Consider the following 25,480-nt stretch of genomic DNA (forward strand, 5'->3'; position numbering starts at 1 on the left):
GCGCTGGCTATCAGCGAGGGGCAGAGGGGCCATGGTGCTCAAAATGGCTGCCGCTTACGCGCAAGACATGTGAAAGCGGGAGTGATCAGTGCGCGGGGGGGGTGCTTGTGAGGGTGAAGAGCCGTGCTGGGGGTTAGGGGTGTGCAGAGGGTGGTTCTGGTCAAGGCAGTTAAAGTGGTGGGGGTGTGCGACAAAGAGTGTGGCATCGGGGCAAAGGGAAGATGGCGCAGATAATGTTCACCAAACCGTATTAATTTTCCACAGTCCTCCCTTTAACATTTCTAAGACATCTTGATGGCCTATTTCCTATCTATGTCTACTGCGGTGGTCATAAATAAGGAAGTAAAAACCCAGGCGAAGGAACTGTACATTAACATCGCATTTTAAAATCTTTTCATCTTAGTGGCGGGCTCATCGTTAAGCTCGTTGTAGGGAAGTCATAGTAATGCAAGATCAGACAAAAATTATGTAGTGAGAGCGTTGATAGGTTACCACGTAAGTAAGTTCTTTTTGTACTCGGTTGGAGCATAGTCAATTCAATGGCGGTTGGGAGAGAAATGAGACATAGTAAAAACAATAATCAGGGTTTCCAGTGTCTTGTGGTCGTGGACCATTATTAGCGAGTTCTCAGCATTCCTTGTCATCTTCTGTTAGCACCGTTGAGCACCTGCATTACAATTCGTTCTTTAGTAGGAATGTCCATGTGGGTTGAGCCGTTGGAGGTCTGCGGGCAGGAGTGTGTCTTTGTTTTGTTTCGCCAGACCCCGTGGGAGAAATATGTTACGGTTTTTGGAGCAGGTGCATTTTCTTCCATAATCCAGAGTGTGGCCATTAGAAGGAGACAGAAAAGGATTTGTGGTGAAGGGTACAATTGTCTTTGAGTTGTGGAGTCTGTCCGTTCTTGGGTCTTTGTGGTGGGTACTTCCTGTTGCTTCCATCATTTTCAAGGTGCTCGGTAGCGGGCAGAACCACATACTTCGTTTAGCTTCTCTTTGGGGTGACCCTTGGTGGTGTTTTAGGTCACCGTTCTGAGATTTAACACAGTTCGTGGTCTACTTAGCCGGAGCTCCCTCCCTTTTGACGCAGGAAATACCCTTCTCTGGATGGCACGGTAGGATTTAGAGGGTGTTGAAGGTTCAGGTGGAGGGAGGGGGGTGTGCGAGTAGTCCTTATGGTAGGTCGGAGGAGGAGGGGATGGAGCAGGGCCAGATCGGGAACAGACCAGAGGGACGGAAAATTTAGACAGGCGGCCCATAACCAGGTTCAGAGAGCGGGGACTTTTCGGCACATGTCGATCATAAAGCAGGGGCCTCAGGTCAGCCCTTTCCTTTCATTCTGTCAGAAACAGTGCCTCGTCCTGCAACTCCTTACTGCTGCGGTCTCGCCTTGGCCAATGTCGCTGATGTTCCACGATCTGCAGTCAGGCCGCGTGCTCCCACATCCGGTCTCTTTCTCCTCCGACAGTGGTACCCTTAAATGAGTTTGGAAAGACAGTCTTTAGAGATTCTGCAGAGGAAGGTAATCACATAAATCTATTTCTCTCCCAACACTAAGCAACTGGGTAAGCATCCGTTACATTGAACGAAGTCTGATACTTATTCATTGCATTTTATCACAGTCACGTCAATTCTTCTGGCAGAGACCCACTTTCCTAGTCCGAGTCCTACGAAAGTTATGCCGTTCTTCAGGGCTTTGTATTTTACAAAAAAGTGCAACGTGCTATTCACCATGGTCTGATAAGTATCTTTCTGAGGAACGAACATAGGCTAAACGATTTTTCATTACGTCAATGCATCCTATCTTTCGGCTAAACAGTTTACTTTCAACAGGGTTTATTTGCAACAAGTCTTTTCATTTTTGACTTAATTCTAACTTCGCAAACATTATTCTAAATTCTACATAGTTTCTTACAACCTGGCTACTTTATTAAAAATTCGGGGCTTGCGATGACTATTCAACTCATCCTTGGGGTGAGCGAGGTCTAATGGTAAACAACTAGGAATATAGCGAACTGGGGCAAGGGACATTTTTCAAACTCTTGTCCAGGGCAGCTGATACGAAACTGGGGGCATTTTGGGAAAACGGGGATGTCTTGATCACCTTTACTGTTTGGGCGGTGAGATAACTTCGGGACAGGGAAGGTCGTGTTTACCAGAGATATTTTATCATGGATGCCACTGACAAGTAGTTCCCTCAAAATGGGTCGGATTAGAGAACCTTAGTCGTCTTACCTGTCCCTTTCTTTTCGGCCAATCTAGGTTTCATCAATATTTAGCAGAAAAGGAGAGGTAGTAACGTGGTATCGATGCAATTTTTATTTAAGACAAATTTGTGCAAATACTTGTGGTATTTGGAGCCAATCAGGTGGTGCACCAGGGGTAGTGGTTCGCCAATTAGGTGCCATTCGCTAGAAAGAGGGAAAGAGTGGAGGAGAGAGAGAGAGAGAGAGATAGAAAGAGTGGAGGAGAGAGAGAGAGAGAGAGAGAGAGAGAGAGACAGAGAGAGAGATAGAAAGAGATAGAGAGATCAACAATAGGCTAAATAGTACACGGGTGGCATGGAGAGTGGCCATGTACTATTTAGACTATTCAGTGCATTACCCAACATGAGACATTTTTGGGTTCGTGTTAGAACGTAGGAAGCATGCAGTTTGGGACGGAAGAGCATTAGACCGGGTACATAAGAACATGCATTGAGCTGGGCGTCTTTAGGTGCCATCTTGCAGCGTAGGTCCGCTTCAGGTATTGGACATGGCGTGGCTCCAGATCTTTACTATACCCTAGTCGTGATTCCAATGTAACCTGTAGGGGGAGAATAAGGAAGAAAGGGAGGGGGAACAACATTCGAGCATATCAGATGTACGGGCACGAAAGTTCCTTACTTACCACATACTCGTCTTATCTCCTTGGGATATAATCCCTAGGGTCTTGGTTTCTGAAGTTAAAGGGGGCGGGCAGTGTGATAGGTTGTTCATGGGGGGGTCCGAGGGTGGCATTATAGATCGTGTGTAGGGAAACGCTAAATGAAATCAGAGGCGCCTAGCGCGAGGTATCTGGTTTGTAGATGTATCTAGCTATCGGGATCCTTAAATCATTCCCAATGCTGTGATGTTCTAAGGCATATCAGTTCTTCGGCCAACCCTGTCCCTTTGTACCTTTGAGCACCGTACCTTTATCACGCCACTTCACTTTACCCGTACTCAGAAGTCGAGGTCCTTCTTCATGCGTTAGTTCCTGAGCCTAGTCGCATATTTGGAGGCAGCGTATCATACCTTAGATTTCGATCATCAATCTGGGGCCGAACAACCATTTCTAATAACCTTAAAAAGAAAACAAAACGGTTGCGCACAGAATAGCCCTCCCGCCAATTCCCACATCTACAAAAGTATGCGATACCTGTTCATAGCTTGGAAAACCTTTATTTGCACAATCGTTCAGTAAGTAAATATGAGAGCGTAATCGTATTTGGCCGGACATGGCGATGGCTGAAGTACATACAGTAGGGGGCTATTTTGTAGCATTTAAAAACATTGAAAAAAGGTCTACTTAGTTATTTGCAAGAGACTAAAAACGTCTATTAATAGATGAGGGATAAGGAGGCATTTATTTCATAATTGGAAACACAATCAGACTAACTGCAATCACATTTCCTAGATGTATACCGTGGGCGTGCGTCATAAGCAATGTTATGTATCGGTCACAATAAATATCATAATAAATCGTACATCGAAATCAACATTTTTATCGGGGATCCTTTCAAATGTTCGCCAAGTGAACCCTCCTCCCTTTTTCGTCAAGTGTACAAAGGTTCACATACATATCTCAGAACATCAAGTCTTGTTAGCTAAAGAACACCACGCGGTGTTCATAAGTTCCTATTGATACCGGCGCCATTTTGGGCGATGCCGGGTTGGTTGCACCAGAGTCCCTTTCGGAAGTCCAAAAACCTGTGCTAACAGAGGGGCTGGTAATATGGACCGTCAATCAAAAAGGGGGAGGGAGGTAGAGTCTTCCTTACCGGGTCACGTTGAGGTTCAGCCGGAACTTACTCGAATCCGTTAGTCCACAATATTTTTGGATGATTCAGACTGAAGCTGGTGCTGACACGAGGGCACCACCATCTTGTGGCTATGTCGTGGTCATTTCATTAGTGATCAAGGCAGTTGTTCCTCACCGGAAGCCTGTAGGGGCCGAGGGCTCCTAGGACTCTGGTAGAATCTTCAAAACTGTGGGGATGTTGTCGAAGGTGAGGGCTCGAGCCCAGGCGGGCAAGCGCCCGAGTTGCAATAACGGACAAAGTTACTCCAGCGGCCTAGACCCGCCTTCCAGGGGCCCAGATGCCATTTTGAGACCCTGCAGCGTCTTCAAGAGTGGAAGAGACTTCTTTGGGGCGGAAAAAATGGAACACCGTGCCGTTGAAGCAGGACATTTGGCTCAGGGCGTTAGGGTGCAGCGGCGGCGCCTCCACCGAGGGAGGTGAGGGAGGCTCGTTCAAATCGCCTCCTTCTCCCAGTGCACCCCACGCCGTCCCTTTGAATCAGGGGTGCACATGATGACCACCCTACACCCCTGACTCTGCGAGTACTCTGGAGGAGGACCATTGTATGTCCGGTGCTGCGCAAGTATGCCCGTCAGACATTGTATGTTCTGTGCTACGGAAATAGGTCCGTCGGACATTGTATGTTCTGTGCTGCGCAGGTATATCCGGTGCCCGGCTGGAGGATTTCGGCACCGGGCTGGGGCTGGGAAACCTCCTACCTGTGGAGGTGGAAGAGGCTCGTCCGCGTCGCCTCTTCCTCCCAGCCCACCCTGCACCAGTTCAGCAGAGGAATTTGCGATGGCCGGACCAGGAGATACGAGGGAGGGGGTCATCTGCATCCGCCCCCCCTCCCTACTCGTGGCCCGGGGAACGCCGTCCCAGGAAGGAGAGGATGGGGAGACCATTTCCCGCCGGGCCCATGGAGCCTCCTGTACATTCTCGCCGGCGACCTATTTGGTCTATGGCTGTCGGCAGGCCCCGCCCCACACGTGCTGTGTGTTTCACCTTCCGGATGGGCGGGACCGTTGACCTGTTACATTTTGGGGACTTCCGGGGTGAGCGTAACATGTTTTGTATTGCTCCTATTAGTACAGTTTTACTTGAAAAAATGTTTAACCAGTTTTTCTATTCATCGTTGGTCGTGTGTTATCTTTACCGTAATTAAATCTTAAATTATATAACAGAGATTTGGCTTCCTTGAGTCCTTTTTCCAATGGGGCGTTGTCTACGCAGGCCTGTAATTGCTTTTGTTTTTCAGAGTGGGGGGGGGGGGGGGGGGGAGAGAGTAATCAGTCCCAGAACTCAAACATGTTGTTGAAATTGGTCTGACGAAATCTATGCCATCGGGCATAATCAAATGTTGTAGTTCTGTCTGCCTTGTCCGTGTTAGTCTGATTCGTCTTTGTCTCGCGCCTTTTCCCTTTCTGTCGGCCTGTTATTTCTGTCGGCCCTCCGCTCTTACCTATGTTCCGTAGAGTCGGGCATTGGGCTTTCCGGTGCCCGAGTCTTTTACAAAAAGCGCATTGGTTTTGCCTTAAGTCTGTTCGTCCTGTGCGTAGTGTCGGGGGGTTACTTTCGGGTCGCTGTGTCTCGGGGTTGTTCTGTCGGTACGTCCCTTTATACTGTTCCCTTCTTATGTCTAATCCTTGGAACTGTGTCGTCGCTGCCCCTTCCTTTCGCCTACCAGACGCTTGGAAGGTCGTCTGTCGTGTTTCTTTACCTACTCTGACTTTGTCTCTTTCCTTTCATTGCACTGCTTCTTTGTGCCACATACCGAGACTGTCGAGCATAATAGGCGTTGTCTTGCTACTACGAAGGGCTATTTCTAACGTTTCTAATTTGTCAAGATCGAAGGATCCTACCAGAGGCCACTGTTTCTCTTAATTTGCTTTGGTATACTTGTGCCATAGCTTACTATAGGCTATGGTAATTAATCCATACTTTGTGAACATTTCTTTATTAGGGGTGCCTTCCAGTGGAGCTAGATGGTCCACCTCTAATACACGGTCCGGGCTGAACCAGCTATCGATCAGTGGGGAGAAGACAGGCATGACGGGTCACAATGGGGACAATAGTCAGCACTACCTATCTTATCACTGGGTACAAAGACTAGACAGAATATTTCTATTCTACGTTGTTTGCAGGCAGTGAATACCTCATGAACAAATATCGGGCAATTCAATGTTTGGGTCAATAAAATGGTCAATAAAAATGGTCAGTGGGGAGAATAAGTAGGCCCGCAAAGGTCTACGTTACCTACCCTTTCACTATCTGCAAAGAGGGGACCTATTCTTTCCTGTTTGCAGACAGAGAATCTCCAGAAACAATCCGTAACAGTTAATCAATGGGGAGGGGCAATTGATCAGTGGGGGAGAAAGATAGGTACGACGGGTGCGTTACCTATCCTTCACTGTTTGCAAAGGGAGAGCCGGTTGTTTCTCCGTTTGCCGACAGCGAAACTCCAAATAAATTAACAAAGAGTAATACTAGTATTTTTCGATCAATCAAACAATTTCTTAATTCGTCGTGTCTACACGACCTTACCCGGACCGCATGGACAGTTTCTTGTCTTCCGAATCCAGCGCCCGATCGTCCTCTTTTCTTCGTAATCCTCGCGGCACTCCTGATGGTTCCCAGTCAGGACCGTAGATCACTCGAGAGAGGTCTGTTCGGAACTAGTGAAGTTCGGATGATCGGCTGTCAGACGAGGGTCTATCGGACAGGGTACCTTCCGATCGTTGCAGTCGTTCACTCTGTCGTCAGGACCTCTCCCACTGGATCCACGAGTCGCTGATGGGCCCCACGTTTGGGACACCAATTGTAAAAGGGTGCTTCGACAACCAGTGACCAAAGACCCTTTTGTGTTGCCCGGCGGTGTCGCCTCTATTACCCACAAAATATTAACAAATGAAGAAGCAGGCGCTGGAGACTGAAAGGCAGGAAACGAGGGTTTATTCTCTCCGGAGGAGAACACATCAATTCAGACAGCAAGTATCGTCATGAGGTGCTCTAACCGCATCTCTGAGGCCTGGCCTCTTATACTCAGATTTATTGCTTTATTACATGAAACACATATTTGTCAATACTTTGATGTACGGAAAGGCGTCCTAGGAATCCCCGCTTCAAGCCCGTTCCCACACGTTTACAGTTGAAATTCCCACCCCGGTCACAACAGATGATGCTTATCGCGCAGTTGGACATTCCGCCGATTCACGGAATGTGTGGAGTTGATCGGATCTCATGGGGTGAAGGGTGTTCGATCGACTCGAGGGTCCTTTGATAGGGGGAAGCTTCCTACTGTACGGGGGGGTAATAAACAGTGTCCGCAGGGCCAGGTGGTGGCCTGGGAACAGGAGAGACAAACGGGCACACAGGAAAAGGGGGGTTTACCTCAAAGGACTTGGGACCATGAAAGGGATGAAGGGAGGTGTCGCGCTGGGAACAGGATGGGATTCCGAGGCAGAGCTGCGCTGAGCAGTGGTTTATGACCCGTGGCGTTTGAGAGCGAGGGGGTTGTCAGTATGCGAGGATGCCTGCGGGGCTAGGAGAGGGTGAGAGACGCGCTGGCTATCAGCGAGGGGCAGAGGGGCCATGGTGCTCAAAATGGCTGCCGCTTACGCGCAAGACTTGTGAAAGCGGGAGTGATCAGTGCGCGGGGGGGTGCTTGTGAGGGTGAAGAGCCGTGCTGGGGGTTAGGGGTGTGCAGAGGGTGGTTCTGGTCAAGGCAGTTAAAGTGGTGGGGGTGTGCGACAAAGAGTGTGGCATCGGGGCAAAGGGAAGATGGCGCAGATAACGTTCACCAAACCGTATTAATTTTCCACAGGCCGGGGGCAATTTAAGTCATTCAGCCTTCACAAATACTCCTGGCAGCCCCTGAATGATTCTATGGGATCCAAAAAAGTTTGGAATCTTCCTCAGTCAGTGTCAGTTGCATGTTTTGTGCTAACCCACAATATTCCATGACAACCAGTCCAAAACAACTTTTCTGATGTCCTACTTGGGTAGGAACACAGCTAGTTCGTAGATACCGCTCATAGAAAGAGACAAACCCATTTTGTATAACTTTACCAACTTCTGCACAGAGATGCGCAAGCTGTTTGAAAGGAAATTGCATCTGCTAACTTTGGAGCGAGAATTAATCACTCTCAAGCAAGGTTCCGGGACCTTATAAGATATATTACCACGTTCAATCGCCACTTGGACAAAACGGATTGGCCACAAGAAAAGAGAACCACCTTGTTTTATCAAGGGCATCTTGTGGAGGTGAAAGACGTTCTTGCTTAAGTGATCCACCTGCCTCATACATGCAAAGAATTGATCAAACTCACAGTACAGCTCGATCATAGGATGCAGGAAAGAAAGAATGACAAAAATCGATGTGACTTCAAGTACTTTGTGCCTCTAGGTCGACCAGGTCCAGGAGAAGTGGGAAAAGCTCCAGAAGGAGTGTAACCAATGAAAATAAATAGGATACAAGATCCCTTACAGTCGAGGAAGAGGAAAAGACATGTAAGTACAACTCTGTCTCTATTGTGGAAAAGGAGGACCCTTTATCAAAGACTGAAAGGCCAGAACTAGGTATTTGGAAAGAACACCACAGTCCAAGACTCAGGCAATAGTTCTGGGACAATGGAAGAGGAGTGAAGAATCAGAAAAATAGCAAACCTGAGCCAGCTTGAGACCCCTAGCTCGGGAGAAAAGACTAAGAGGTCACTCCTATAAATGCGAATACCATACAGCATTCGGGTCCACACCTGAAGTGTGCTTGTCTCTTTGATTGAGGGATGGAATATTGTCACAAGTACCAGCTTTGTTGGATTCAGGAGTAACAGGTAACTTCATTGACATGACATACGCCAAAGACTTTGGAGTGCCTTGTCAAAAGAAACAGGTACCTGAACCTGTGAAGGCAGAAGACGGAACACCGTTCACATCCGGACCCGTCAGATACCATACACAACCTTTAGTCATGTATTTCGGGAAGGAAAACTACATGAGAATACAGTTCGACCTGATAGATGTGCTGCACTTTCAGTTGATTCTTGGTATGCAATGGTTCACGCTGCATGAACCCACTATAGGATGGGCCAGTTGTTGATTCCCCTTTCTGCAGAGAGAACATTGTACTAAGAACCAAGCAGTGCTGCCCCAACCATTGGATTTACAAGCCCACCCTCTGTCAGTTGGATGTGAAGACCAGGCACTATGTTATGTTACATATTTACCTCCCAAGTATTTCTGTTTCCACTCTGTATTCAATAAACAGGAAGCGAGTGGCCTTCCTCCCCATGGGGAGCATGATTGACGGATTGAACTGACTCCGGGAGCAGCAGTCCTGTGTAGCCGTATTTACGCATTGAACGAACTGGAGACTTAACATCTCAGGGACTACCTGGACGAAAACCTAGCCAATGGTTTCTTACGTCCTTCGTTTTCCCCGCTTCCTCTCCTCATTAAATTCAGAGCTATTAACAGAGTCACCATAAAAAACGATAGCCCTTGCCTCCTATTTCAGTTGTGTTGGAAAAGCTGAATGGATAGACTATCTTTACGAAGCTGTATCTCCATGGCGTCTATCACCTGGTGAGAATGAAACAGGGGGATGAGTGGAAGAAGGCATTCCGAATGAAGTTTGGACTCTTCAAATACCAGGTTTATGCCCTTCGGCCTGTGTAATGCTCCATTGGTGTTTCAGTACTTCATGGATGTAGTGCTTCATGGACTCCTAGGCGTGTGCTCCATGGTGTACATCAAGGACATCCTAATATCCTCCTCCAATCCTATGGAGCATGTGACACATGTAAGAGCCCTATTGGACAGACTGCAAAATAACTCATTGTATACCAAATTGGAGAAGTGTTTGTTTCGTGCCTCTGATGTGGAGTTCCTGGGATACGGATGGGCACTAGGTAGATGGGAACCCCCCTCAAATCTCAAGGTCTTGCAGAGCTTCATCGGCTTAGCCAACTTCAACAGGAGGTTCATCAAGGACTTTTCTAAAATTATTTATCCTTCATTTGGACGGACCAGGCTGAAGCAGCCTTCCTGGGAGGGTAGTCCTGTTTCACCCAAGCACCTCTGCTACAACCTCCAGATGCTCAGCTACCATTTGTGCTAGAAACAGACGCCTCATACCATGCTTTGGGGGTATTTTGTCACAAAGACATCCCAATACAGACCAGTTACATCCTGTGGCCTTTTGTTCTAAAAAATTGACCTCTGTGAAAGAACTATAGCATTACGAATAAGGAATTGTTGGCAATCAAAAAGGCATGTGAAGAGTGAATACATTTTCTACTGGGGGCCAAGCGTATGAATGAGATTTATACAAACAGAACTTTACATTACTGAAGACTGCCAGGGCGCCCACTCCGTGGCAAATGCATTGGTCCCTTTTCCTTTTCCTTTTCCTTTTCGGATTACGATTTCATTATCAAATACCCCCAGGACCTCAACATGGCAAAGCAGGCATGTTATTCAGAACTGAAGCTGTCTTAACAGAAGAGGATACACCTGACACAGAACCCCCCTGGCATCCTGCATAGGGCAGTATTCCTATAGAAAGAAATAGCCTTGATCACAGAGGAAGACTTTATGGAAGACCTAAAGGTATGCCTGTCTGCTGTGGACAAACAGGCGTGGTTGGGAGATGACCAATCAAGAGAAGTGAGAAAGAGGGTCTGTTATACCGTCTCCATGCATTGTACATACCAGAAGCGGGGTTACAAGAACAAGTCTTCACGTGGGCCCACAATTCTACCATGATAGACAAATGGGTGTATACAAAACCAATACTCTCATGTCCTGGGCTGCGCGCAGCTGTTAAGCAGTACATCAAGGAGTGTGCAGTTTGTGCCCAAGGAAAGTCTAGTCATACAAAACCTGCTGGACTGCTGTGTCCTATCACTATTCCACCCACTTCAAGGCACACCGTCTCCATGGACTTCATCGTAGAGATGCCACCTAGCAACGGACATTCACTGATACTGGTGTTGGTGGATCATCTAACAAAAATGGGTCATTTGGTTCCGATGAAGGCAATACCTACATTCTCCGTCTTAGCAGATGTCTCCTTGCAAAATGTGGTAAGAGTACATGGTATACCCACCGGGGATTATAAATGGCAGAGGAACACAGTTCACATCCTGATTCTGGTGAGAACTCTGCAAAACCATGAAGGTTGATACTTGTTTATCTACAAGCTACCATCCGCAAACCGATGGGAAGACCGAGAGCTTGAACCAATCTCTGCAACAGTACTTACAATGTTTTTCAGTGCTACACGAAACAGAATACCCTTGTGTGGACTGCCAAATTCGCTTACATCAATGGTAAACACACCATGTTGGGGTGTTCTTCGTTTTATTGTGTATATGGGTTCAACCCCAACATGCTTCCCTTTGAGTGGTCAGTGGTAGCAAAACATCTCACTATACAGGAGCATTATGTGAATCTCCGTGCGGTACTCCTAGAAGTGAAGGGTCAAATAGCCAAGGACGTAGAAGCTGGTAGGCACTTTGCAGACAAGAAACTGTCTAAGGAGCCTTCTTATCAGGTCGGGGACAAGGTCTGGTTAGCTACTAAGAACCTACATTTAAAGGGAGGCAACAAACTAAAACCTGAATATGTAGGGCCATACCCAATTGTAAAAACTGTAAACCACATTGACTATGAAACTGGCTCTACCGTTGTCATGGCGTATTCACCCTGTTTTTCATGTCTCCCTTCTGTGTCTTTCCCCACAGCACACAACTGTATCTAGCACTCCTGTGCCTGGAGATGTGGACGATGAACTGGAGTACGAGGTACAAAGAATATTAGATTCCAGTAGTCGGAGAGGGATTCAGCTTGAGCGACTGACTACCTTTTTGCCTTCCAGTACTGAATGTTTATACCTTCCCTAATGCCCATAACCTCAAAGGCAGGTATCACCTTCCCATTATCCATTACTTTTTAAACCTTTACATCCCTCATCTTCCTAATACTACATATTGATTCTCACATTCATACCATAACAAACATACATTTGCTGATTGATTATATATGCTATTTAACTGACAAAGGTGTGTTAAAATTAGATCCAATTATTTTAACATTATGACTTATATCTGACCAGGGTGTGGTAAAAGTATATATCCAACTATTTCTTTTTTTTCTAAAAACATCTGTTTATTGGATTTTCCGTTACAGTTACAATATAGGATGTGTACATTCGTCATCATAGTATCACATAGCATAGATTATTTACTGCAGCAAATAAGTTGATTTGTGTGCTCATGCCTCGGAGAAGCATGTGCTCGGTTGTTTCCCACTAGCTTCCTGTGTTAAGGTTTCTGTATACAATATCCATTGCTCATTGGTTTAACAGAAATGTACATGCTACATTTGTCACATTCCAAACAATGTGACTTACATGTAGAAGGCAGTAGACAGATAAGTCCATCAACTATTTTAAACATAAACGAAGGTAAGAGTTGAGCGATGTAGCAATCGTTTTTCCTTGGATATCAACCCATCTCTCGATATCCCCAGTTCTGCCTACAATGTTTGATGACTACAATAGATAGTTACTCCCCCATGGATAGAGACTTTGAGAAAGCTGAGCAGGCATTCACACAGGTGACTGGTAGGCTGTGTCGCTGTATGCTTCACCCCACCCTCGTCAGTCAGGTGTCTGCTCTTCCGTGAGTCAGTTGCATATAGTGAGGGGCTATCAAAGGCAGGCTGCAACCACTGGGAGCTAACTTGGTGCTGTCACCTCATATGTATGCAAGAGGGGGCACTCTGTATGTGTCCACCATGGTGTAGTAAATAGTAAAAAATGCCAAAGTGGACGAACACAGTGAAGTGTGCAGTGGCAGGAGGAGCGTGACAGGAGAGGTGAGCAATAATTGGAGAAGTGATCAGTGGGTAGAAAGCAGAATACAGGAGAAGTGAGATGTGTCAAGAAAGGTTAGCAAGAGATGGGAGAGGATAACAATGAACAAAGAGATGGACAGTGATGCAAGAGGTGGGCTTTGAAAAGAGAGAGACGTGCATGAGAAATGATTACTGGCGGGAGAGTTAGACAAGGCGGCAAGGTAGTGAGTACAAGAGGCAGTGAATTAAACTGTTGTAATGGGTGAGATTGTGGATGTGACATAGGCAGTCACAGGAGAACTATGTCTTGAAACAACAACAGACTTTACTTAGTGATGGCAATATCGGGTCCATTGACTTGAATGTACACGCGTAAGGTCAGATAATTAAGTATTGTAGCTAAAGTGTCCCAGTGCAATCCCTATTGTGCCCCTCACACCTACCACCCTCACAATGAAACTCACCTTCTAAATGTTTAAGGATGGGTGATTGACTCAAAATCATTTTGTTGTGAGCGTGATAAGCGCTAAAATAGCAAGTTTGAAAGCTATTATTTTAGGGGGCGTATGCAACTCTCAATAACCCATTCGATGCCATGACCCATTTCAATGTGTTCACATAGCAAGTTTGAAGACTATTATTTTAGAGAACATATGCAACTCTCAATAACCCATTCAATGCGATACCCAACTGTCCAGGAACTTGACCGCACTTGCGTTTGGAGAGGGGCCCTGCAAGATTTTCCACAATCTTTGTCAGCAGAGCGGTATTACAAAAATTTCAAGCCAGTGACCATAGCTATTTTTGGTGCTAAACCTTGGGACCAAACTAATTGCAAGAAATTAGCTATCAAAGAAAACTTCTTTGTAAGATGACTCCTTTGACTCCTTAGCATGACAAGGATAGAGCCACATTTGCCAATTCATATAGATGTGTGCCTCCACATCCTCTTCAACTTCAACATATACTGTGCGTAAACCCAAATTATTGATACAACCTCATTACATCAATTACTACCCCTGTGTGTCCCCTTTCATCATTTCCCACACAAACACTACCTTGCACTTCTGTGCCCTCCTCGTGCTTCAATCAAATCATATTCCAGGAATTTTTGGTATACATAAATGATATGGGGTTGATGGATGTATTTTTTAATAATTGTAGATACCCCTGAGGAAGGTCAACAAGACCGAAATGCATTGGGTGAAGAAAGATAATGGATTAATGATGTTTATACACGTGCCTGTGGATAGGCCTGGATGGGCAATTCGAAAGCAATTAATATGTGTGAAAATTTTGGAAACTTACTTTCTGTGACGTGACGGAATAATATGAGCAGAACATTGAATAAACAATTGGATTAACTTTAGTTTACTATTAAGTATGTGTTTAAATTGGACACAAATGTGCATGGGGCTGTGCAACTCCTTCAGTGAAACGGAAAACACGTTTCACAACTTTGTGAATGAAATTGCTAGAATCGTGTACTTAAATGAAACGGAGCACACTTGGAGTGTATGCACGCCAACATTGAGTAAAATGACGAAGTCAACATTAAAATAAAAAACAGGGTGTGCTGCAGACTCTTTGCAATGAAGTTTAGTGCCTGCTGTAATACACCACAAGTAAAAAGTGAACCAAGGAGGAGCTAGTGCTTAGTTTGTAAAATAAGGAGTACCAGTGCCAAAAGCTGTGTTTAAAATCCCGTGGTCTCCAGGGCACCTAGTTCCAAGTCTGCGTAGTCTTGAATCTGCTACAGGCCTCTTTAATCCACTGCCAGACATTCCCTGCCCTTTTATGTCCCTCTTGTGGACTCCTGGTTTCTCCTTTTTTGACAGGTTTATTGCCCTTTTCTTCCTTCTTTCCCCTTTGTGTCTTCGCTCTCCTGTACTCGGGAAAAGTTTATCAAATAAAAATAAGTGCTGTTTCTCTAAACTCAGTGCCGGTGGCACCCTCTGGCAACCATCGGCTCAAATTAGGCACTGGGATGTCCTCTACAGTTCAAGAGCACCCTGCTTCCAGATAATGCATGGATAGGTTGGAGATGTCATACGGTGCGTAAATGATATGTCCATCAAATTCATAGCTGGCAAGGACCGGCGATCCGTGGAAATGAACATAATCAGTTATTCAGTCAGATAAACTTTGTTCGGTCAATATTGGCCATTAAAGCACATAAAACACGCAGGAAAAACACACTAAAACTACTCAAATACATAACGAAAAGGACAGACACATAATTCATATACAATTGCTGGTACAGATCCCTAAGCCATCTAGACCCTTTATATAAACACTGTATCTAACAATCTGAGGACATTAACTCCGAGAGCAGTCAGGCTACAAAAGAGACCATTAAATTGCATTTTTATACAGTACTTAGATGTTATAAAAATAGGGGCACTAATGTATTCGAATAGAAATTCCTAAAAGTCAGCTCAATGAATAAACTATTTTTTTCTTTGTCTTGGGGCACCTGATAAAAAACTAGCAACACTAAAACAGTTCAAGGGTTAAGACAGCATTTGCAAGTATATCAGGGATAGCTTCACTTGTGCAAAATTACAGTGCGTAGTAAATTACTTCTCTACTGTTCTCCACTGAATAGCGTATCTTATTGATGTACTTTCATATAAATGCTATGTTTGAGGTATCTTACTTATCTTTCTCTCTGTTTCTGCTGTCATTCCCTAAGGAAGGAGGATGTGTAGTGAATTACTTCTCTGCTGTTCTCCACTGAATCAAATGTCCCATAACATCATGGAATGCTGAGTGTCTCTCTGGGCTCACAGTGTCAGTTGGTCAACTCAGGCTGAGCTGCTAGGAGGCTTCTCCTGGTGGGGCTTTATCTATACTTCCTATCTTCTCCTACTTACCTATCCTAGAACCAAGCTACAATAAAGGATTATCTACTCATGCAGTTGGACTGTGCATCTTCCTTTACTACACATTGCTTTAAAAGAGGTAAAATGTATTTTTTTCGTAGGTCGCTATAAAATTCACAGAAGAAAATCAAATGTAAAAGATCTTCTTCCGAAAAGTCATCCCAAGCACAGGGCTTTAAGGCACCTGGCTTAAAAAGGCCCTTAGGGACAGATGAACACCAGTGGATATAATTAAACCTGAACTCAATTGAAAGGAAATGTTGGTGTGGGTTATTAATATAGGTCCAATAATGTTGTTCAAAAGTCCCTTGGCTAAATATAAGGTATTTCCTTATTGTATGCTTGTTGATTTCCCTATTCTCCCTTTCTGCCATCATTCTCGCTAGAAATAGCGATTTTATGTGCTTTCACTCATTGGGATAAAGCTGCCTATGGTGGTTAAACAAACCGGAGCACCCTAAGTTTGCTAGCTGCTCCGAAACATAGCCCAACCAAGGGAAATCAATAGCCCTATCCAGCCTCATACAGTTGTCTAAAACTGACTGATTTGGTGTAGGAATAGGGCTAGACCATAATTTTAGCCACCGTATTAAAGGAGCCATAGCTATGAGGTCAGAAATGCAACTCTGTCCAATTTCATCATGTACCATAAAGGACGGGTTTACGTAGGAATCTATTTTGAATACCTGTAGATCACAGGCATCCTTATAACCCCAGACATCACTACCATATGTGGCCATTGGTATACATTTCTCATTATAGATCTTCAACAATGGATGAAGAGGTTTGGCCCCCAAGCTCCTGGCAATGTCCATTATGGATCCTGCTGCTCTAGCCAGGGTGTTTTTTTGAGAATTTGCTGGTTCTATTTGAGGATACTCAGGCACTATTTAGAGTTGGTCAGTTGCAGTAAAATTGCAATAATTGGCTAATATGCTGTTGCTTTATTAAGAGTGCAATGATGTTGGACGCTCTCTAAATACATCTGATGAGACATCTGCCACATATTGGCAAATAGGCCCTCGGAATAATCTGTTGTAAAATATACCAAATAGAATTTCAATTGTATAGATCTTACAAATATGCAACGCTACACAGGAAAACCAAATATTCAGATATGAAATATCCAGAAGTTCTTTATTGCAGTTTGGTTTTCTAAATGTACGTTGAGAAATAACCATTCAGTTTTCCAATAAAAATGATAACGGACGGTCAGCCTAAAATTATACTGTTAAGTTTGTATTGTAGGTGTAACATTGCAAGATGTTAACGAATTGATAGAATAAATTCAGTGTAAAATGGAAAGTAAGCTATCTAGGTCAAAAATATTTATTTACTTGGGTTCCTGGAAGTTGTAAAAAGATAATTGAATGATGAATGTATAGTAATCATGTAGAACAAAATTACATTGCCATACAAAATGTATTTTAATTCGATATTCTCAAGTATGGATTTCCTAAAGAATCATGGGGTTGGAAGACGAAGCTCCTAAGTTAGTTTTCAAACTATATACCACTCATCTCTTTTCTGCTTAATGGTTCATGATAAAGTCTTGAATAATGGCATTATCTAATATATATTCTATGTTAAGACAGTATTCAGAAGCAGTTGATATGGATATAAAAATATCCCTCTATGCACCTACATTTATATTTATCCTCCTATGAACCCATCCTATGACACTGGTGGTATTGGTGGGACACCAAAATATTCTTGGATGATTCCGTAAAGCATGTTCTAGGGCCACTCTTAAATTTTTGTCAAGCTCTAATTGCTGACAAACAATGGCTGTTGCTCGTCCACTTCTTACAAATCCCTGATGGCCTTCCCTTTTCACTCCATAGGATGCATCTCCACACAAGCAGTCTTTAAAATGTGCATTAATTAGTTACTCTATATTAATTTGCCCTCCTGTTCATAACATTCTCTACTCATATGCTGCCTGACTTGCCTGTTCCAACTTTGGGTGTTCAAACTTGCCATCCCAATCCTACAGGTTCTCTCTTGTACACTTTAATTTTGGGATCTCCAGTATTGAGCTGCTTTCCTGCAACCAGGAACAATAACCTCAAAAGCTATGTTAGCATTTTTCATTTAGTTCTTCTGGTACAATTTGTGTAGACTGTTGCGTTTATTATCTTATTAATTTTGAATCTGTCCTTCTTCTATGGCTGGCCACTGGTTCTTCAGTTTGACTATACTGATCACCTAATGGAATAATCACCAGGTCATATGTGAGGTCTAAATTTTTGAGAATGTACATGCTGATGGCATATTCTTCTGCATTTTATCACTTGTATGTTTGTAAGTAAGTAAGTAAGTAAGTAAGTTACTTACTTACTTACTTAATTGTATGTTTGTGTGTGTGTCCCACACTACTTATCTATCAACCGCCCTGATGAAGGTGTGCCCCCCCTGGGCTGTACACCAAAACGTGCATTGGCCTTTAATTCCCTCGTGCTATTGGACCTTGCCTCCATCCACTACTGGGAGGACATTCGAGAACTCTCCAGTCGAACATACAATGTGTAAGCCTCTTTGAGTGAATGTAAGCATGACTGATGGATATGAGTATTATGTGTGGGACCTGTAGGTATTTATGTATTATACCTCATATATCTATTTATTTACTATGTGAAATTTGATAATAGTTTTTTAAATGATGAAAATAAAAGAAAAACAATTTTTCTAATTAGTTCAACTTTCAGATTTCTTTGATTATATCTTGTTGTCAGCCCTAGATGTTACTTTATAGTATTGTGACTCTTTTTTAGGTCCTATTCAAATCCCTCTGTATAGACAGGTGCCTTCTTGCTAGTATTGGTTCCTTTTACACACACACACCTTTTTGTCCTTCTACAGAAGCCCAAATGTTACAGACTTAAAATTCATTATTCTTTCCCTTGGTCCTCATAGGAATAAGATATGATATATGTTTTACACACACTATGTTTGTCTGTTATGGCACAGATTGAGGTACCCCCTTTAAAAGTGTCATTAAAGTGACTGTGACTTTGTGGTCCACCTCTAACACAGTTGGACCTTTGAGATAGCTGCTTGGGCAGGTGGTTGCAATGAAAATGTTTACGATGGTACTCCAATTGTATTTCCCTGGTGAGCTAACCAATGGACCAGAAAACGCATCCTCTTCTGCTAACTTCATTCCCTCATGAGCAGCCCTCCAACCTGAGCAAAAGCAACGCATATATATATATGGCATCGCATCTTAGGCCTCTGAAGGACCTAGCAACAGGCAGCCCTGCAGCAGGTTTTCAACAAACTATGTGCCAAGTGCTGCAAAACAACTGCTGCCAAGCAGTCAAGATCATCCATCTGTGGTTCCTCCGTGGTTATTAGATTGCAATACTGGTACACGTTTGTTAGAGGCTGATTCCTCTACTTCATTAATTGAAATAGGAAACGATGAATGGATGTTTCTGAAAATTCAGTGTCCCTGTTGCAGTGCACTGTTGGTATAAGAAGTTGCATGGACCATACAAAATTCAATTGGAATTGGATAAACCTTACACAATTCTGTTGCAATGTAATGTGTGCATGAGAAGTTGAATGGACTTTACAAAATTCCATTTCACTAGGATGAACCTTACACAATTCTGTTGCAATGTAATGTATGTATGATACGTTGGGTGAACCTTACACAAATCCAAGTTGTGATTCACACAACTCCATCCAGATGTCAGAATCTAAAGTCCTCGTCATGTGTTGGGCCAGCTACCCAGTGTAGATCAAATTTTCACCACATCTGCCATGATTCAAAAGCATTGTCCTTAGAATGGTTAACTAATATGTTTCCATACTTTCCCCATTCTCAGTTCCTACAGGTATTTAATGATAGAATAAGGGGGTGATAGGGTGATGGTATTTCTCAGAAGATAATGCATTACAGTATTACCAAACTCCCAATAAGGCACACAGACTTCTCTGGGGGTGGCACTAAATTATATGCCTCAAAGTGTTATTGTTCCTCTGGCCCAGGTATCTTCTTTGGGACTACTGTGTCCTTGGTGGAACCAGAGATTTCTGCCATCCATGCAAAGGTCAGTGGCTCAACTTGCACATGATCCTGAGAAATCCCTTTTTATTGCCTTTAGCATCAGAGTTTCACATAATACTCAAGGATGATCAGAATATTTATAAGAGACAATGACAGACAAAATAACTTTTCACAATTTAACATTTTACTGCAGTCTCATTCAAGTGGCATTATTCTGTATAGATCATAGTACATAATGGCATGAGAAGGCTTGCAGCGCAATCAGAATAAATTTTCATTTCCGGTTTTACTTCTTAATCATTAGGAGTGGAAGGTAGACACATAACATGGGAGCTGGTGTTTGTATTCTCAGGTCAGCACTTCCTGCCACCTTTTACTGACTTCTGGTCCTGGCAAACTGGAGCACATGGGGCTGTTGAAGAAGAAAGTGGACATTAATGAGTGATTTATATGACATGTCATGTGCAGAAATGTGGTTTAAGAGCGAAAATAGAAGACAAGGATTCTCTGACAATTATTTGAGTGGGGAGAGGGTATTTATTTCTTCAAAAGAAGAAGATAAATGGGCAATATCTTACTAAGGTGTTTCACTGAACATTATAATTTGAACACTTAGGATCATGGACCTGTGTTGCTATAGATGCTGCTAACCCCAGCTTCACCCACAAAATGCTGTGCAAAAATGGTATTCCCCTCACATCTTGTGTATCATCTTTCAACATGGATTGCCGGGCCACTAAGCTGACACCTTGAGCTGCCAGATTTAAATTTGTAGTGTGCTATAGGGTTACCATAGTCAAATAAGTCAAACATGGTGTCCCCATGGGTATACAACTGTTACCACGCATTTTTTACCACGCACTACACTTACAACGCAGGCATTACCACGCATACCATTACAATGCATTGCGCTGGGGGGCGCTCTAGGATAGGGAATAAGTTTAATTTTATATCCAACACCTTCCCTAGTATCCACGGGGACTGGAGTTGGAATATAAAATTATACTTACCACTATCCAGCACCTCAAAGCGCTATGCATTGTAACGGTATGCGTTGTAAATACCGCGTTGTAATGGTATGCGTGGTAACGTCATACATCCGTCCCCATGTAATGTACTTTTGTGGATATTGAATATTAGTTAGTTCCCTCTGCCTTTTTCATGTGGCTTTGTGTATCATTGAAGCAGTACTGAATATATTACCTACAGCTGGTTCTCTTCTACGTTACATTGTTCTATTAGAAGGTGGTGAACACAAACATGATATTTTAGAGGTGTGTTCATTTAGGGTCAAAACTCTAAAATCTGCCATGTCACTTATCTTTACAAAACCAACCCAACTCGCAGACCAACCTTGAGTAGCAAATCTCAACAGCAGCATCTGGTGAAGTCTCAAAAGCACCAGAAACCTGCAAAAAGTGAGCCTGCCGAAAGGTTTCAATGTCATTAGAAAACATTCTATCATTTTCTGCCAACCAAAAACTCCTTCTCCCTCCTGGAGCTTTTTATCCTGATGGTGTCTGCTTACCCTCTGTGGCTCATATGTATTGAACTTTGAATCTGTTTTAATGTATGCAGTCTCTTGGTTCGAACAATTGTACGCATCCATCCAGGCTGACAACGTGTACTCACAGGTCAGCTTAGTTTGGACTGCTTACCATGTCTGCATTGGTCAGCACTGACCAGTGGTTGGCAGGGGAGATCACAGCTGTTAATGTATGGGATTCTACCTTGATTGCCCACCTACCATAGGTTATTCATAGATCCAGGGACGACAGTAGACTAACGCCCACCAGAGTCCTAGTTATGGGGCCCAATATCCTGTTGCTCTGATGTCAGAGCAGTGAAGAACCAGGGGGCATGTTATCAACACAGGCAATATTAATATCGCCACTTTAGCAGCAGAAAACTGCTGCTAAAGTGCCGATAATCGGCTTGATAATATGCTCTATGGAATTCCAATTCAAGCTCAGGTTATATGTGAAGGACATCTAACTTGAGCTTCAATTGGAATTCCTTGGAATTGGATTTTTACATCAAGATACGTCAGGATTTCTGAAGCATCTGTCAATCCTTGCGACATGGAGTGCCATACAGTAAATACGGCGCATCTATGGTGGCGTAAGGAGGGCGCAGAGAAAAGTGTCACTGTTTTATCGCATCGATGCAACACCTTAAAAGAATTACGGCCTTAATGTATAGCATGGCTTTGGAATTGGTCTTACCGTCATATTATGCTTTTGAAAACTGAAAAGAGATGTTTATAAATAATAGACTCATCCTAAAAAAAAACTAGATTTATGTAAGATACGTATTGCTAAATAACAATGTTTTGAATTCAATACAGGAGTGACGTCTCTTCATTGGGAATGGTCAGCGCTGTGGTCATCTTCATGAAATGAAACTTACCTGGCTCACACTGGGGCTCACACCGGGGCTCACACTGGGGCTCACATTGAGGGACTGGATCCTGGCACATCACCACTGGGGCACATGCTGAAAAGGAAGACAAGGGTGCACATTACAAACTTATACATAACATACCGTGGAGTGCACATCTGATCTACATTGACAAACCTAACCCTCTCACATCAGACCAAGGGTACTGAGTCACACACGGGCCTGCTTTACAAGCCCAGTCACAGCCCTGCTGGGCTGTCTACATCAAGATATATGTCCATAATATCGACCTACAATAATATTGCATCTGCTATATCACAAAGTATATAGTTACTATTTTGAACTTTTTAGCTAACTTACTTTGTGATTTGATGGTTAGTTCAATGTAGTGGATGTGATATTGTTGTCATGTGATATAACGCATGTGACATAGAGATAATATACCCTCTACGGCACACACTGAATAAAGACTATTAGTGGTTTGGTAAACAGTTGAATAAAGATTGCCAAGTAAACAGACGTCATTTTGTTCAATATAAGGAGCTAATGAAAGGGGTCATTTTTCAAAGTAATGATACATCGAAGAGGAGTTCGACCACAATCTGCAGATTGATTTACATAGTTTTTTTCAGGCATACGTTTGGCCCACTAGTATAATGTCTGACTCGTGCCTGAAAAGAAAAAGAGGTGAAGAAAATATCGACATTTTGAAAGCAGGAGTTTCTTAAATAAAAATTTAAAACAAAAAGTTCTTAAATGAACGCAAATGCCCGTCCTGAAATGGTCCAACAAACGCATGAACACACAATTATTGATGAAAACAACCGTATTTCAGCTATGACTGTCAGAGTCATGTACTTACGCACATACATGCACAGTTTACACCTGCGCAGGCATTAACTGTATAAGAATCCATCAAATGCCATCGCACTGTATGTGGAATTCATATAATTCTTTTTCATCCCTGCAACATTAGTATTTACATATCCTTTGTCGGGATGTGACTGGGACATGTTCATTCACAGAACCAGTATGAACAGAGTTTCTGTTGTCATCAGCTTGGCTGTGGAACAGGTTCCAACCGGAAGGGCTACTGCTGAAGGAGTCAATATTTTAGATTACCCAGAAGGTCTCCCTATCATTTTGCTCTCATTGCTCTTGTAGGAGGAAGCATCATGACCTCCTTGTAAGGGATGGCAACATTTGAATGAAAAAATATAAATCGGATAGATAACTTTCCCCACATTTCACTTTAGCAAAACATGTAATCAAGTTATTGCTGTTGTTGCTGGATTTGAGGGCAGATGGTGGCTGGCCACACTAAATAGAACAATATAGAACATTTTTACTGAAAATAAAGCTTCATTGTGAAGCAGTTGGTGGCCCCTTTATTTCTGGGTCCAGATCCTAATTCCAGTTATCTTTCACTCATGTTGTATGCAGATATTTCAGAAATCAAAATTGTCAAAATGATTTTGGTCTATAGGTTGTGAGCTTAAAGGCTAGTAATGGTACCAAACTGGGAAATCTGTGAGACTCGAAAAGACTAGTGTGGCTGAAAAGCATGAACATTTGGAAATAAGTAAATCACTTGTTAGGTGAACCTGCCATACTATGGACTCTATTCCAGTCTTAAACGACTTAAAGAGGCAGTTATTGGTATTGTTATTGTTAATTTTGACTTGCGGAGCGCTTAATACCTGCAGGTCTCTAAGCGCTGCAAGAAGATCAGCGGAAGTTCCAAGGGGGAGTTGTATCCCAGAGGAGAGTGTTATGCCCAGGTTTCTATAAATAGTAGAGAGAGTCTTAAGTTTCTTCCTGAATGGAAGGAGGCAGCTTTCGGAGAAGAGCTGACCAAGCAGCCTGTTCAAAGTTGCAAAACACACAAGGTGATGGACGGAATGTTGCACATTGGCAAAACATTCACCCCAGTCACAGATCTGGGTTTCATTCATCATAATTTTGTTCACCATGCCACCCCAGTTCAGACATGGCTATATGCAAATCAGTCTTGACCCAGTGCCTCATGGGAACAGTCCAGCCCGAGCTGCCAAGCCATGTCTTCCCTGGACCGGAATCAAGCATTCTAGGACCAGTTATCTGGCTATCAGCCATCATCAGCCAGGATAGCTTGACTCCAGTGGCGTAGTGAGCACGAAACCACCGTCTGGGCATACCCTTCCCACATAGGGCGAAGAAAAGCAAAACACACAAGGTGATGGACGGAATGTTGCACATTGGCAAAAAATTCACCCCGAGTCATACATCTGGGTTTAATCCATCCTTATTTTGCTCACCACACCACCCCAATTCAGACATGGCCATATGCAAATCAGTCTTGCCCCTGTGCCTCATGGGAACAGTCCAGCCCGAACTGCCAAGCCATGTCTTCCCTGGACCGGAATCAAGCATCCTAGGACCGGTTTCTGGCTATCAGCCAATAGTCAGCCAGGATAGCTTGACTCCAGTGGCGTAGTGAGCACGAAACCACCGTCTGGGCATACCCTTCCCACATAGGGCGAAGAAAAGCAAAACACACAAGGTGATGGACGGAATGTTGCACATTGGCAAAAAATTCACCCCCAGTCATACATCTGGGTTTAATCCATCGTTATTTTGCTCACCACGCCACCCCAATTCAGACATGGCCATATGCAAATCAGTGTTGACGCTGTGCCTCATGTGAACAGTCCAGCCCGAACTGTCAAGCCATGTCTTCCCTGGACTGGAATCAAGCATCCTAGGACCGGTTTCTGGCTATCAGCCGTCATCAGCAAGGATAGCCTGACTCCAGTGGCGTAGTGAGCACGTGACCCACGACTGGGCATACCCTTCCCACATAGAGCGAACAGCAAAACACACAAGGTAATGGACGGAATGTTGCACATTGGCAAAACATTCACCCCCAGCCACAGATCTGGGTTTAATCCATTGTTATTTTGCTCACCACGCCACCCCAGTTCAGACATGGCCATATGCAAATCAGTCTTGACCCTGTGCCTTTTGCTGTTCCAAAGTTGCGGCATAGGGACCGAGAAGGCACGGCCGCCTTTAGTTGTGTAGTTGAATTGTGGGCATTTTAGAAGGCCCTCCATGGAGGAACTTAGTGAGTAGCACAGGCGTATTTCTCCAGGCCATCCTTGATGTAACTGGGTGCCTGTCCAAATAGTACCTTGTGTGTAATGCAGAAGACTTCGCATTTAGCCCTCTGCTTGATGGGCAGCCAGTCTAGTTGTTGCAGTAGGGGTGATGCCTGAGTGTGCCTAGGTAGCTTGAAGATTAG

The 25,480-nt window shown here is 43.8% G+C and overlaps 1 long non-coding RNA gene across 4 annotated transcripts in view; it reads right to left on the bottom strand.

Moving 5' to 3' along the window:
- LOC147711267 (uncharacterized) overlaps positions 1-25,480 on the bottom strand; it is a 331,066-nt gene that overhangs the window by 18,538 nt on the left and 287,048 nt on the right. For 2 of the 4 annotated variants that reach the window (XR_015295910.1, XR_015295909.1), the window contains exons 2-3: positions 22,207-22,293; positions 19,960-20,209 (exon numbers count right to left, since the gene is read on the bottom strand). The exons of the other annotated variants lie outside the window; for them this stretch is intronic. This is a non-coding gene — a long non-coding RNA (uncharacterized LOC147711267). Of the gene's footprint in view, positions 1-19,959; positions 20,210-22,206; positions 22,294-25,480 lie in introns of those variants that run through there. 4 annotated transcript variants of the gene reach the window in all.

The sequence above is a fragment of the Lissotriton vulgaris genome, chromosome 5, assembly GCF_964263255.1.
Source record: "Lissotriton vulgaris chromosome 5, aLisVul1.2, whole genome shotgun sequence".
In the NCBI taxonomy this organism is placed as follows: domain Eukaryota; kingdom Metazoa; phylum Chordata; class Amphibia; order Caudata; family Salamandridae; genus Lissotriton; species Lissotriton vulgaris.